At 36.1% G+C, this 12,294-nt stretch overlaps 2 protein-coding genes and 1 pseudogene across 5 annotated transcripts in view; 1 reads left to right on the top strand and 2 right to left on the bottom strand.

Moving 5' to 3' along the window:
- Positions 1–768, bottom strand: part of LOC136847298 (uncharacterized) — an 86,333-nt gene extending 85,565 nt beyond the window's left edge. For 2 of the 4 annotated variants that reach the window (XM_067118844.1, XM_067118845.1), the window contains exon 1: positions 500–667. The gene's annotated coding sequence lies outside the window, so the exon portion shown is untranslated. Of the gene's footprint in view, positions 1–398 lie in introns of all 4 variants that reach the window. The other 2 variants (XM_067118843.1, XM_067118842.1) reach the window with 2 other exon arrangements.
- Positions 769–2,990: 2,222 nt separating this feature from the next.
- The window catches only part of LOC136847297 (solute carrier family 22 member 20-like), a 105,243-nt gene continuing 95,939 nt past the window's right edge, over positions 2,991–12,294 (top strand). The window contains exon 1 of the mRNA XM_067118841.1: positions 2,991–3,217. The gene's annotated coding sequence lies outside the window, so the exon portion shown is untranslated. The remainder of the gene's footprint in view (positions 3,218–12,294) is intronic.
- Positions 7,849–12,294, bottom strand: part of LOC136847296 (NFX1-type zinc finger-containing protein 1-like) — a 51,682-nt pseudogene continuing 47,236 nt past the window's right edge.

Raw genomic sequence — 12,294 nt, 5'->3', positions numbered from 1 at the left:
AAAAATAAACTTTTATCCACCTAGGGCCATCTCGTGCAGGTCTATCTACATTGTGCGCATTGTATTGCCTCTATTTTGAACATTCCCTTTATATGGCACTGACCTGAAATAAAGGTCATTATCATTATTATCACCATTATTATTAACGCCCGAACAGTTAAGGCTGGTGAATGATAATTTAACGATTACCTGAAGTTTAATCTTGGCTAAAGCGATTTCCTCTTAGACGGAATAGGCTAAATACACTAAAAACTACAGTAAAAATATTCGTTGCAGCAGACTACTCACTTCGGATCGCTGCAGTGTGGAAAATCTTACATAAATACACACAGAAACAAACAAACTGCACTAAATATTTCCTGACAAAATCGTTCATCTTGAAATATATTCTCTCTTACCTCAAGCAGCTTCTTCTAGGGTTGAGCGACCCGGCAGTGTAAACAAACTCTTGTCCTCCCTTAAAAAATCACCCAAAAGAGCACAGAATTCTCTCTCTCACCTCTTCAATTGTTCGCAAGAGTCTCTGTCATTTATGTTTTGTCCGTAATAAACGCCGATCCTCACCAAGAACGACAGAGGAAAGTTTTCTCTCTCATCGAGCACAAAGGAACACAGAGCGTATAGAACCTCACTCGACGACGGTTGGCACGTAACTGTTTACCGTTCTTCAGGCTGTTCTCTTATTTGATCTCGACTTTCTTCTCGGCGGCGTTCGTGCGTGCGTGCGTGCGTTTCGTTAGCGCATCCGCTGTCACGTGTTTGCGACCAAGATCTGGTTGCAAATTAATAATCGTCAACTCTGAGGTCATCGCACACAACATTATTACATACGTGCATGCGCTGTCGATTATAATATTAATAATTATCATCATTATTTAACCTGCAACTCTTAATCATTGGCAAAAAATGCCATAGAACTGACGACCTCTCAAGGTGAGTCTAGTCCAAGACCTCTCTTATAGGTCTCTAAGTCTAGTCATGACTAGATCATTTAGTATTTAATCTCTTTTTTAATTGAAGAGGCCAGTGGGACTGGCAACCTTGTATAAAACAAGAAAATGAAAAAAATTAAGGGAGATTGGTAGGATTACACTTACAAAGGGAGTGATAGGCCTACTTCTTCAAACAGCGCAAGAAGAAAGCATCATGGTTGCTCAATTGATTTCGCCGGACTTCGAAGTGTGGCGGTCTACATGGCCTACCCATGGCTTGATTGATTTTCCTAACAGCTTGACATTACCGTCTCTGTGAGCTATAGGATGGTGGGTTTTGGGAAATCCATAGGTCTATCTCCTAAGTCATGGGACGCTGCCTGGTTCTTCCTGGTCCTAGTTTGGGTGAAGAGGGAGCGTGGCCGATGGTCAAAATATGCGTCTCCAGAAATATTGCTTTATTTCACATATCAGTATGCTCCCTTTTGCCAGAAGAAAATCTGTGGTGACAGTAGTGAATGATGTATCTGGTAGTTAACTGACTATGGGAGGATGCAGCCTAGACTGAGAAAGGTGTACAGCTAGCAATCTCATCCCAAACTATTTGTTGAGAAGCTGTTAACAGTTCAAAAACATGATGGATGGGCATTTTATATATATATATATATATATATATAAAGCAAGGGGCATATATATATATAACTGTATCTATATTCTATTTTATATAGAGAAAAGAGTCCCTGTTAAGCCTATGGATATATATACACAGAATATATAAATATTTTCCTTTTGTTTATAATTGTTCTGGTATATGTCTGACTGCCCCATTAATCAGTAATATATATAAAATATTTGTTTTTAATCATTCTTGTTGTATATTTTTGTCTGCTACAACACTCGTATAACATGCGCAATTAATACACAGTAATTGTCTCATATGACTGTACCGTATAATTTAATCCATTAACTAACAACATAAATCTGAATATCTCTTTATTTCTCTATTTATTATTCTTGTATAAATTTTGCTAGTTTTTATTCAGAAAAATATGAGACCACTGTGATTTTATCAGTAACTGCACATTATCATATGTCCAAAAAAACAAAGGAAAACAGAAATACCAGATGAAATAGGGAATAGCGAGCCTGGTGAGGACAACTGGACCCTTCCAAACCAACAGAAGTGATACTGAAGTGATAGATCTCTCTACCTCTACAAGGAATGAAAGTTATACGTCAGGAAACACAGAATCAGGAAGAAAAATCCAGTTTGTTCCTTTCATCAAGACCCTGGCGCATTGTACCACATAATTTTTTATAGTCATTCGACTTAAATGAAGTATGTGGAACATTACACAGACATTTCTAGCAGATGTTAGCGACAGAATTATGTCTGAGGAATGACCCAAAACATTGGTTGATTCTTTACAGCAGTGAAAGTAATTATTGATGAAGACTAGGCCTACTATGTGGGTCCATACACAACCAGTGATTTCGCTTGACTCATTAGCTTACTGGATAAATCAGCTGTCTACATCTGTATCAAATTGAAAGAAACATGGGTTTGAATCCAGATCGGGCCAGATGCCCTCATCACATAAATTCCTTTTGGGTGTAAGTTATCGCCATGGTAAAATGAGCCGCTATGAAGGGGTATTTGTGACTTAAAATATAAATTTCCTGGAACTTTCTCTGCAAGGAAAGAACCTGAAAACTAACCAGAATCTGACAAAGTAGCAAATAGGCAGTATTCGTCCACTTAATAAGTTGACATGACTTTGAAGAATGACGGCTCATTGCGTCTCAGCAAACCGTTACTGAAATTTGTAACAGGAACATCTTTCTTCATTAGCAGTTTTACCAGAGAGAGAGAGAGAGAGAGAGAGAGAGAGTCGTTGTAATTATTACATAAAAAACAAACCACAATTTGACCAAACTCATTTCGTAGTTAATAATTAATTGATGAATTCCGAATTTTGCAATTAATTAGCCAAAGTTTGTTTTCTATTTTATGAATATTGTAAGAAATCGCAAAAATTTTATATTAGGGCATAATGTATTTCAAAGTATGGACATTGATGATTGTGCTGTCTATTTTGGTTCCTGTTTGTTGCTTTGTTTATTTACGTGCTGGAAGTTGCCATGACGTGATTATTTTATTTATATAGATTTTGTGAATTTTTATGGCTGTCTTTTGTGAAGTGCATATTAATATGCATATATATCATACTATTGGTGAAAACGAAATCGGGAACCTGGCCTAGCTTTCTTAAGGGTTATCCGAGGTAAGATACTTTTGTTTTGGATTTTTATGTATATTATGTGATACTGCATGCTTACCTGTTTTATTACACAGACATTTTAATTGCCTAAGCGTCGAAGCAAAACTAAAACTCGGAATTAGATGACCTTAACAAAAAAGGAAGCACTAGGCCTATAGGTTGAGAAGCCACATGGTTAAAATATGGTTTGTTCAGCCTTGCCCTTCATGTTTCGCCATGTTTGCGAACTTTATATATTGTGGTATAAGTTTGCATATTAATTTATGATAGTGTGTGTGTTTATTTGTGGGGGCCTCAAAATGCCTGTGCAATAAAACTGTAGCACTAAACATCGGAAAACATGGACCAAGCTTCCGTTCTGAAGTAGTGTTAACCTAGAATCCTAGAGCCTGGTCCCGTCATTTTGCATACTACCGACGTTATTAAATTCGGTAAAAGATTACTTCCAAGGTTATCGCATTTTGGACTTGAAATTATTAGATCTATTTTCCTATGTTTCGGTGGGGGCTTTCAACGTTTCCCCCTCAAATGACGTAACCAACCACACCTAACCCAACCTATGGTATCAGGTCCTAGGTTTATGGATCGAAAACAGTCCACAAACTTGCCATAATCTGAATGAGAACTACCAGTGTGTTTTCCCCTTACCCAAAAAGCAAACTTTCCCATTTTGTCCTCCAAATTGTAGTTGTAAGATTGGGGTCCATTTTATCTCTAAAAGTACTCAGTTGCTATTGAAACAAATGTCAAAATGGGTATTATTCTCATAAAATATTTTTTCTGTTGTATTATGATGTGAATGATTTTGACAAATGAATCCTTCCCCCGGCAAATGATATACTGTATAAAAAATTAATAAAATTACGACTTGTCAGAATTCTCCATAGCTAATACGGCAAAACTGTAATCCAGTTTTGCCGTATTAGCTATGATTTCTGAAAGTCAAATTTTATTAATTTTGTATACAGTATATCATTTGCCGGGAAGGATAAGTATTCATTTGCGATGGAAATAAACTCAAAATCATTCAAATCACATCATAATACAACAGAAAAAATATATTTTATGTTGAAAGCAATTAATGTCCATAAGTAAAATAATACCCAGAAATGTTCAGAGTCCACATTGAAACATAGGAAAGTGATATTTTAAAGTCCAAAACGCACAGGCAAGTGATGTTTTAACTCCATGTGGACGGGTAACATACATATACCTATGTTTGCTTATAGCTTTGGGGTGGATTCCGGGTAGCATACATACAGATGTTGTAGGAAATGTCCAAAATTCCCATCCAATAACGTCTCGTAAACATTTTAACATTTTACAATAAATATACTCAGAATTTGTTATTGAATTTAGTTCTTATCTGTTACGATATTGTGTGAGCTGTAATTATATAATTTTACAAAATAAAACAAAAAAATATTAGAAAAAACACTTATAACCGGGTAAAATCAGCATAATTTTACGACTGTCATCTAGAAAAGAGGTCCAGCAGAGAGTTGGAAATATTCACTTTCAACTTCCCATGTGCATATATATCTTCCTGTTTCCATTGATGTTTTTTTTTTTAATTGGCCATCCTTAAATTTAGCCTGGCCTAGGCTAGGAGTGTGCTTAATATATATTTAGCCTTGATTGTGAGGGTTAAAGTCCAAAATGCCATAATGTTTTAAAATAAAATAGTGCCTTAGTTTACTTTAATACTCATTTCAACATGGGAATCTTTATGCTCTCACCAATTGACTGTTATTGAGATTGTACCATCCGTTGTTTATGTTTTAACATTCATTCCCAAGGGACTGGTACTAAACACATTGCTCATGGTTTTGGCTGTGGCATTACCCCAAAAAATAAAGCACAAAGATGTTGCAAGTATAGGATATATCCCAAGCTAACCAAAGGTTCCTGGTTCTGACTAGACCTAACCTACTCCACATTTGCGTGCCTATTCGTGACTGGAAAGTGACTTCCCCTGGAACCATAGGGATGCATGTGCAAGAATAGTGCTCACCTATATAGTATGGGAGGTAGAAAACTGTTGTTTAACTAGAAGGTGTACCAATCTTTGTGATATCTGGGTACCATTATGCTTTCGTGGCTTCTAGGTGAACCAAGTAATGTACTGTACAGTCTTTTGCCTCTCTTTAGCTTTTTCCAGGGAAAGTTGTAAGTGTGCTAAGTGAAACAAAATCATGAGCAGTTCAGAACACTTGTGGGGGATTCTAATCATACTCTAGAAAACAGTGTGTCAGCAATTTTTACTGGAAAGGTCTGTTACTTAATTCACAAAAAAAAAAAAAAGATGAGTGTTCTTTTTGCTCACCACAAGAAATCACACTTTTCGTGACAATTTGCTTTGTTAGGAAACTTTGCAGAGTGATTACAAGGGTATTTATTAATATCTGGTCTTAAAACAGATGATTTTAGAGAGGGCAAGCATTGTACACTTCAAGGGATTACTTTATGGTCATTCAGAACTGATGTTGACCTACCTCTTTGAATTGGCTATTGAACTTGCTTGTGATATTACATATACTACTACTGGTACAACTTAAACATGAGGCAGCCATTGTTCAACTTTGTATATCAGGTAATGAAACTTTGAGAAACTGTAAACATGAGGGTACTTAACCCAGAGAGTGCGTGAATTCTTGATTGGATGAGTGACTAACATATTATGCAACCTAACCGATTATGCAAAACTTTGGATCATGAACTACATGACAAAATCATCCTTCATACCATTTCTATGTATAATCAGATGCTGAATGGCCTACCTGGCCCAATGCTTAAATTTTGCTCCATGTCATCTGTTGATCCATGTAAGGTAATCCAGATGACTAAATATAGAAACAAATAAACAGAAAAATGAAAATAAAAACAAGAAAAACAAATTACGATATTCCTCAACCCCCTCCCTTTTAAATGTGGCAGGGACTGGCAGACACAAGGTGGCATTAGGTTGTTTTCAGAACTCTGACATGGTACAAGCATTGCCACAAGTTCTGTTTGACTTGTGCTAGAGTTTTCTCTGCCACAATTCCTTATTGCCCTGTCCCCAAGGATGCTAGAGCCTGCTGGATTGGAAAAGCTGTTAAAATTGCATGCTGTTTTGTCAGCATTGGTCATTACTGTCATTAAAGATAGTGCAAGTACTGACTGTGACTGCCTCAGCCCTGTTCAAGTAATTTTTTTTTATTAACTCAAAAGTTAAGAGGTGCCAGTTAATTCCACAAAATCATGATCTTTTCTCTTTTCCCAACCCAGCTGCAAATGGGAAATGGCACTATCTTCTTCCTCCTCCTCCTCTTTTGACCTTATTAGTCCCACTGTATAGCAGGGCTGGCCACTGGAGTCAACTTTCTCCATCTATTTCTATTCCTTGTATCATCTTCCCCCTGTCCCACCTCACCCATATCCCTCATCACCTCATCCATCCATAAATTGGCACTGTGTTGGGAGTCAAATGCTGGGTGAAAAGGAGCCATTTACCCTACGTCTCCTGTGCCATTTGATGGTATGGGATCGGCTTTGAATAACTTCTACTCCTCTCACTCCACGGGCTTCCTAGAAGTTTGCCTAAGCCATAACACTGTTGTTCATTAAAGACAAACAGTCCTTTATTGGCCAGTGGCCCAGCTTTGGTGCTGACTAACCAAGGAAGCAGGGCCTGAAACAAACCAAACTCAAGAACAATTCAATTTCGTGAGGTGGATTGGCTCAAGTTCGGAGTCGAGTACCTTTTCTACCTGTTGTCATCCAAAGCATACAGCTGCTTTATAATTCATTTTTCCTCCTGCTTAAGTAGGTATTTGGCTATGAAATGGTATGGCAGAGAAAAACTGACCCGGTGCTTCTGCGATAGGGTATGGGAGGTCGGCTCCTCCTCACCACCATTTTGACCATCTCCAGATGCCGCCAATTCTTTGTGACTTTTATTTTTTAACTGGACTCCAGCTGGCCGTAGAGAATTTATCCCCCCATGTTAGTTATGAAAAATACAAAGTGATTTAAAAATTTGTCATTTATAAAACAAATTTTGATTTTTAAATGCAAAGAGTTAACCTTAGACTAAAGTTCCCTTTCCTCCCTCCCGGCAAGGCACAGGTGAATTTTAGCAGTGTGTCCACTGCTTGTCCTCAGAGGAGCCCTATGGTCCCACCGGAGCTCCGAAGGAATGCATGAAAATTACCCTTATTATTAAAAAATCTCAACATGTCAAAGAAGTTCCCATATTATCAACATATTATTACAGTATACTATTACAGTATTATTATTGGAAAAATAAAGTCTGCAATAGTATGTGCATATACTGCTATATACTTGATCAGTTGGCCTCTTCAGCCTGAGCTTCCTTTATTATAGCAGTACTATTGCAGACTTTATTTTTCCATGTAAAATCATGATGAGGACTTTATTTTTCCATTTAAGATCATGAAAGAGTGATGATGTCAAAAGTATTATTATTATTATTGCATGTCAAGCTCAATAATTTTGGGGTTAACACACTGGTCAAGAAAGGATAATGTAGAAAACAAAATTTGGATGCCATTAATGCATCAGTCCCATAAAATAAAAGGAGGTACTACCTGTACTGACCTTATTCAGGAGACATAAATAAAACCAGCAAGTTTTTGTCAGCCTCTATTTCATCTCTTACTTTGCAAGGGACATCCTTCCCAAGCTGTCCAATTCCTGTGATATATCTGGTGCATTGCTGTGGCTTTCACACGGTTACAAAATCGTAAAAATTTTCAAAAAATAAGAATATAATTTTACCTAAATTCCTAATAGCTTATGAGAGCTAAAATGGGACACCAATTTTATTGTTAAATTGATAACCTTAACGTTCAAAAACAGTCCTCCCACAAGTTAACAATGATAAACTTGGAATTAATGCTCATATAATACTTTTAAAAATATATTCCAGGTAAGGTAAACCATCTACTAAAAATGTGTGATAACAGGGACAACAGTTTTATCATTAAAATCAATGAAAACAGAAACATCCAAAAAACCATTAGTCTTCCCACAAATATAAAGATAAACTTGGAATTAATGGTAATATAATATTGTAAATTCATATTCCAGTTGGGGTTACCCACGTACTAAAACCTGTAATTACATAAATGTCTTCTGATAGCAATTCAGTATTATTAAAAACTTCACAAACTACATTTCATGTTATTTAAGATTTTATATATAGGTCTCTAAGATCAGGTAATTTGTTAAAAAAAAGTCTGTTAAATTTGTAAACAAATATTCTGTCAGTGTGTGCTCAAATTTCTACTACAGTACACAGCATTCAGAACCGTGCACCCTCATTATGCAATAATTTGAAATCATATTTGTCAAGCACTATATGATGGTTTGTCTATTAGAAGAATGCTACTTTTTGTGATACTTGGTCATAAAACAAAAGGTTTTGTTATATTTAAATACTTGATAGGGAAAGCAAGTTGAAAATAACATATGTGCCGAGTAAGATTTTCAAATGTAATTTGGCATAAAAGTGTGAAATCATTCAAAATTCAAAGTTCCCCATATCATGATAATGTTGTGACCAAGCTGAATGCACTGCACCGTCCATTTCTGTTGCAACCTGATTATCAGACCTGAGAGTGTGACTCCTTCCTCCGATTCTTGCTCCGCATTCTGGACAGTTAGCCTCTTCCGTGGCACCTCCACATTCAGTAATGCAGTATATATGTCCATTGGGACATTTGTACCAATGTCCCTGTGTGAGTTCCATTGCACTCAGTATACTGAGTCTTTCTTCATTGGTTATGCCTAACCCACCAATATACTTTTCACTCTCCTTTAGTAGCTTTCTAACTTTCTCTTCTCTCTCTTCATCAAATTTGGCAGTGGGGCTCATTAGTTGTTCAAGTCGAACTTGAATTGTGAGTAGTTGTGGACGTTTATATATTTGAGTTTTCTTGATGAACTCCCAGTAGGCCGAGAGAATGCTCACACGCTGAAACTCGCACGTCACGTCGTCAGTCATTTGTGGAGATATGTGATGACTTTGTTTCATGACACGCTTCCTGATGATTTTTAAATGATATTCCAATTTATCTTTGTAGCTTGGGTTACTTTGAAGCAATAAGTCAATTTTTTTTAACGTCTGTACTTGGAAATGGTACAAACTGATTTGATCGTCACTTAAAGTGCTATATATGTGTTGAACTTGAAACAATGGTACTTGAGGAAGGCTTCTTTTTATTTTCTCTATATCCTTTCCTGTCAGACCTTCCATTTCTGCAAAGCAAAGATTAATAAAAATAAATATACCACTTAACTGACTTACAATGCAGTGGAAAACATAAAATTTTATATTATATATATATATATATATATATATATATATATATATAATATATATATATATATATATATATATATATATATATATATATATATATATATATATTATATATATATATATATATATATATATATATATATATATATATATATATATAAATATAATAAGAGAGAGAGAGAGAGAGAGAGAGAGAGAGAGAGAGAGAGAGAGAGAGAGAGAGAGAGAGAGTTAATGAAAACACTACTGCTTGATTATGTTACATAAGCTTAAGCTTTTATGATTCTTGCTGACATGAGTTCAAAGAAAATATCTTCTGTTTCCTGATGAACCCATTAAGTTTACATAACCTGTTGTGCATCCATGCACAAACAGGTACTCAACTCACATAAGAAAAGTAGAAAATGTGCTACCGCCTACAGTATGTGCATTAAGGACTGCACCTTGTCTTTCCAGGATGGCTGCCCGAGCCATTGTTTTTTGAGTCCATGCTTATATTTTGATGACCTACTGTGGCATCTTTTGACCCTTTCTATATCAGTTATGCACACTCATTAGAGACTTACACTGGAATATCAAGTTTAGGTCAAAAGCCAAGCACTAAGACCTAAAAGGTCATTCAGCGCTGAAACAAATTGACAGTAAAAAGGTTTGAAAGGTGTAACAGGAGGAAAACTCATAGTTGCACTATGACTCAGTTGTTAGGAGAAGGTGGAACGTACGATGGAAGTGAGAGAAAATGGACAGAGGTGCAGTAAAAGGAATGAAAAGGGATAGCAGCTAGGAGCTGCAGGGATGCTGGAAAGAACCTTAAGTAATGCCTACAGTGCACTACATGAGGTGCACTGATTGCACTTACCACCCATGTGGGATCAGAGACTTACCAATGCAACGTGTCAAAGTTTATCAAAAAGGGATCCACATTCCAATATTTTTCTACAGATTCACTAAGAATTCATTAGGTATTTCCTTAGCAAAACTGCAACTAAAACTTCAATTTGGTAAAAATGAACAAACTGAATATTTTTATTTAAAATGTTTTTGAAAATTGATGGATTAAAAAGCAAAATCAATAATGACTGGATAATGATTTAGCCCTAATCACATAAGGGGGAAGTTACATTTTTTCATCTCGGGTTACAAATGAATGTTCAACACAGAAACAATAAAATATATAGTGCACCATCAAATGCCATCCACTTACCATCCAATAGTTCCTGAATGTCCATCATTGCTTGTCTTGGCTTTTTCTTGAAGTACTGACTTTTGACCTGTCTTACATTCTCATATGCTGCAAGTATTGCCTCATGATTACGTCGGTTATTGTACACTGGCTTCTTACAGCGAGGGCAAAACTTCATGCTAATCTCTCCGTCATCCTGAGACAACCATGTTTTCAATCCCTCTGCTTCGATGACATGCCCGCAGTCTTCCAGCAGCACAAATCTACAAAAGTAGAATTTATAAGAACCTCAAAGGCAGTTAACTTGGGCACGTCATCAATGTATAATTAAATAATAATAATTTCCTTTCCCCTACCATTATTCCTCACTCTTATATTTGCCATCTTTCAAGAGGGGGGGTTTATCATGGTATTAAGCCCTATGCCTTTGTTTTCCTTGCTTTCTTTTTGCTTGGCTAGAAAAGGGCATGAGGTTGCCTATTCGGTGAAAATGAAAGTTGAAGCTTGCAGTGAAGGGAGGATACTGAAAATGGCCCCCAAAGGGAACATCAGTGGAAACGTAACCTGCTCCAACAATGATTCTTACCCACAAGACTTGCTCCCTTTGGTAGTAAAGGGAGAGATGAGAGCTTCTTGAACAAAAATATGGTCCTCATCATGGTCTTTATAGTCATTTTCAAATCATGAAAGCAGAAGCCATGTCTTCATATTGAGGTTACTTAAGGTTGTGTAATTTACATATCAAGGTTTCTTAAGCTTGTCTACATATCAAGATCATTTATGGTACTGTACATCCTTACTTGGCATAAACAACTGCCCAAAACAGTTGCCCAAAACAGTCATAAGTAAAATAACGAATGCACAGACATTCTGATTAACAAATAAAAATGTTTCTTGTTGTATCTATGAAATGGCCTTGTCTGATAATTGATATCCTTTTTTTTCCTAGTTGTTGTAACAGCGTGGTTACAAATCAGATGGAAGCATACTCCACATACCATAAAGAAAAACGGGTTAAATCGCAATTACTGCTAAACAAAGGAAATCAAAATGGGCTACGTCACAATTATAGCTTTAAAAAAAAAAAAAAAAAAAAAAAAAAAAAAAAAAAAAAAAAATACCAATCAGTTTTATCTGGAAAATTAGGTCCTGGGGTGCTGCATCTATAAATAGAAGGAAAGATTCCCATGGTGTCAAACTGACTCCAACCATGTGGCATATGCAGAACTTGTTTCTTCACTTTGATTTTTTTTTCTGAAAATGTCTTTTTCTATATCAGATATTCTTATCGTCGTACTGGATTGCCAAGATGATCAGGCATGGCTCCCTTACAAACATATGAGACCTGATATATTTCTCTCTCTTTAAAATACTGACATTGCTGCTAAACTTGCCTCTTTAGTGCTAGGATTTTTTAAGCTAAAATATTCCTTATTAGTTCTTTAAAAGCTCATGAAATCATGTACAAACACTGGCTAATCATTTTTCCATCAGGCATTAATTTTTTGCTCATTGTCCTTTACTATTTTGGCTCTATAATATTACTGTACTATATATCAATTTATAATG

This window comes from Macrobrachium rosenbergii, chromosome 16 (genome assembly GCF_040412425.1).
Source record: "Macrobrachium rosenbergii isolate ZJJX-2024 chromosome 16, ASM4041242v1, whole genome shotgun sequence".
In the NCBI taxonomy this organism is placed as follows: Eukaryota; Metazoa; Arthropoda; class Malacostraca; order Decapoda; family Palaemonidae; genus Macrobrachium; species Macrobrachium rosenbergii.
The sequence above is the reverse complement of the archived record's forward strand: the minus strand, read 5'-3'. Positions and strand labels throughout refer to the sequence as shown.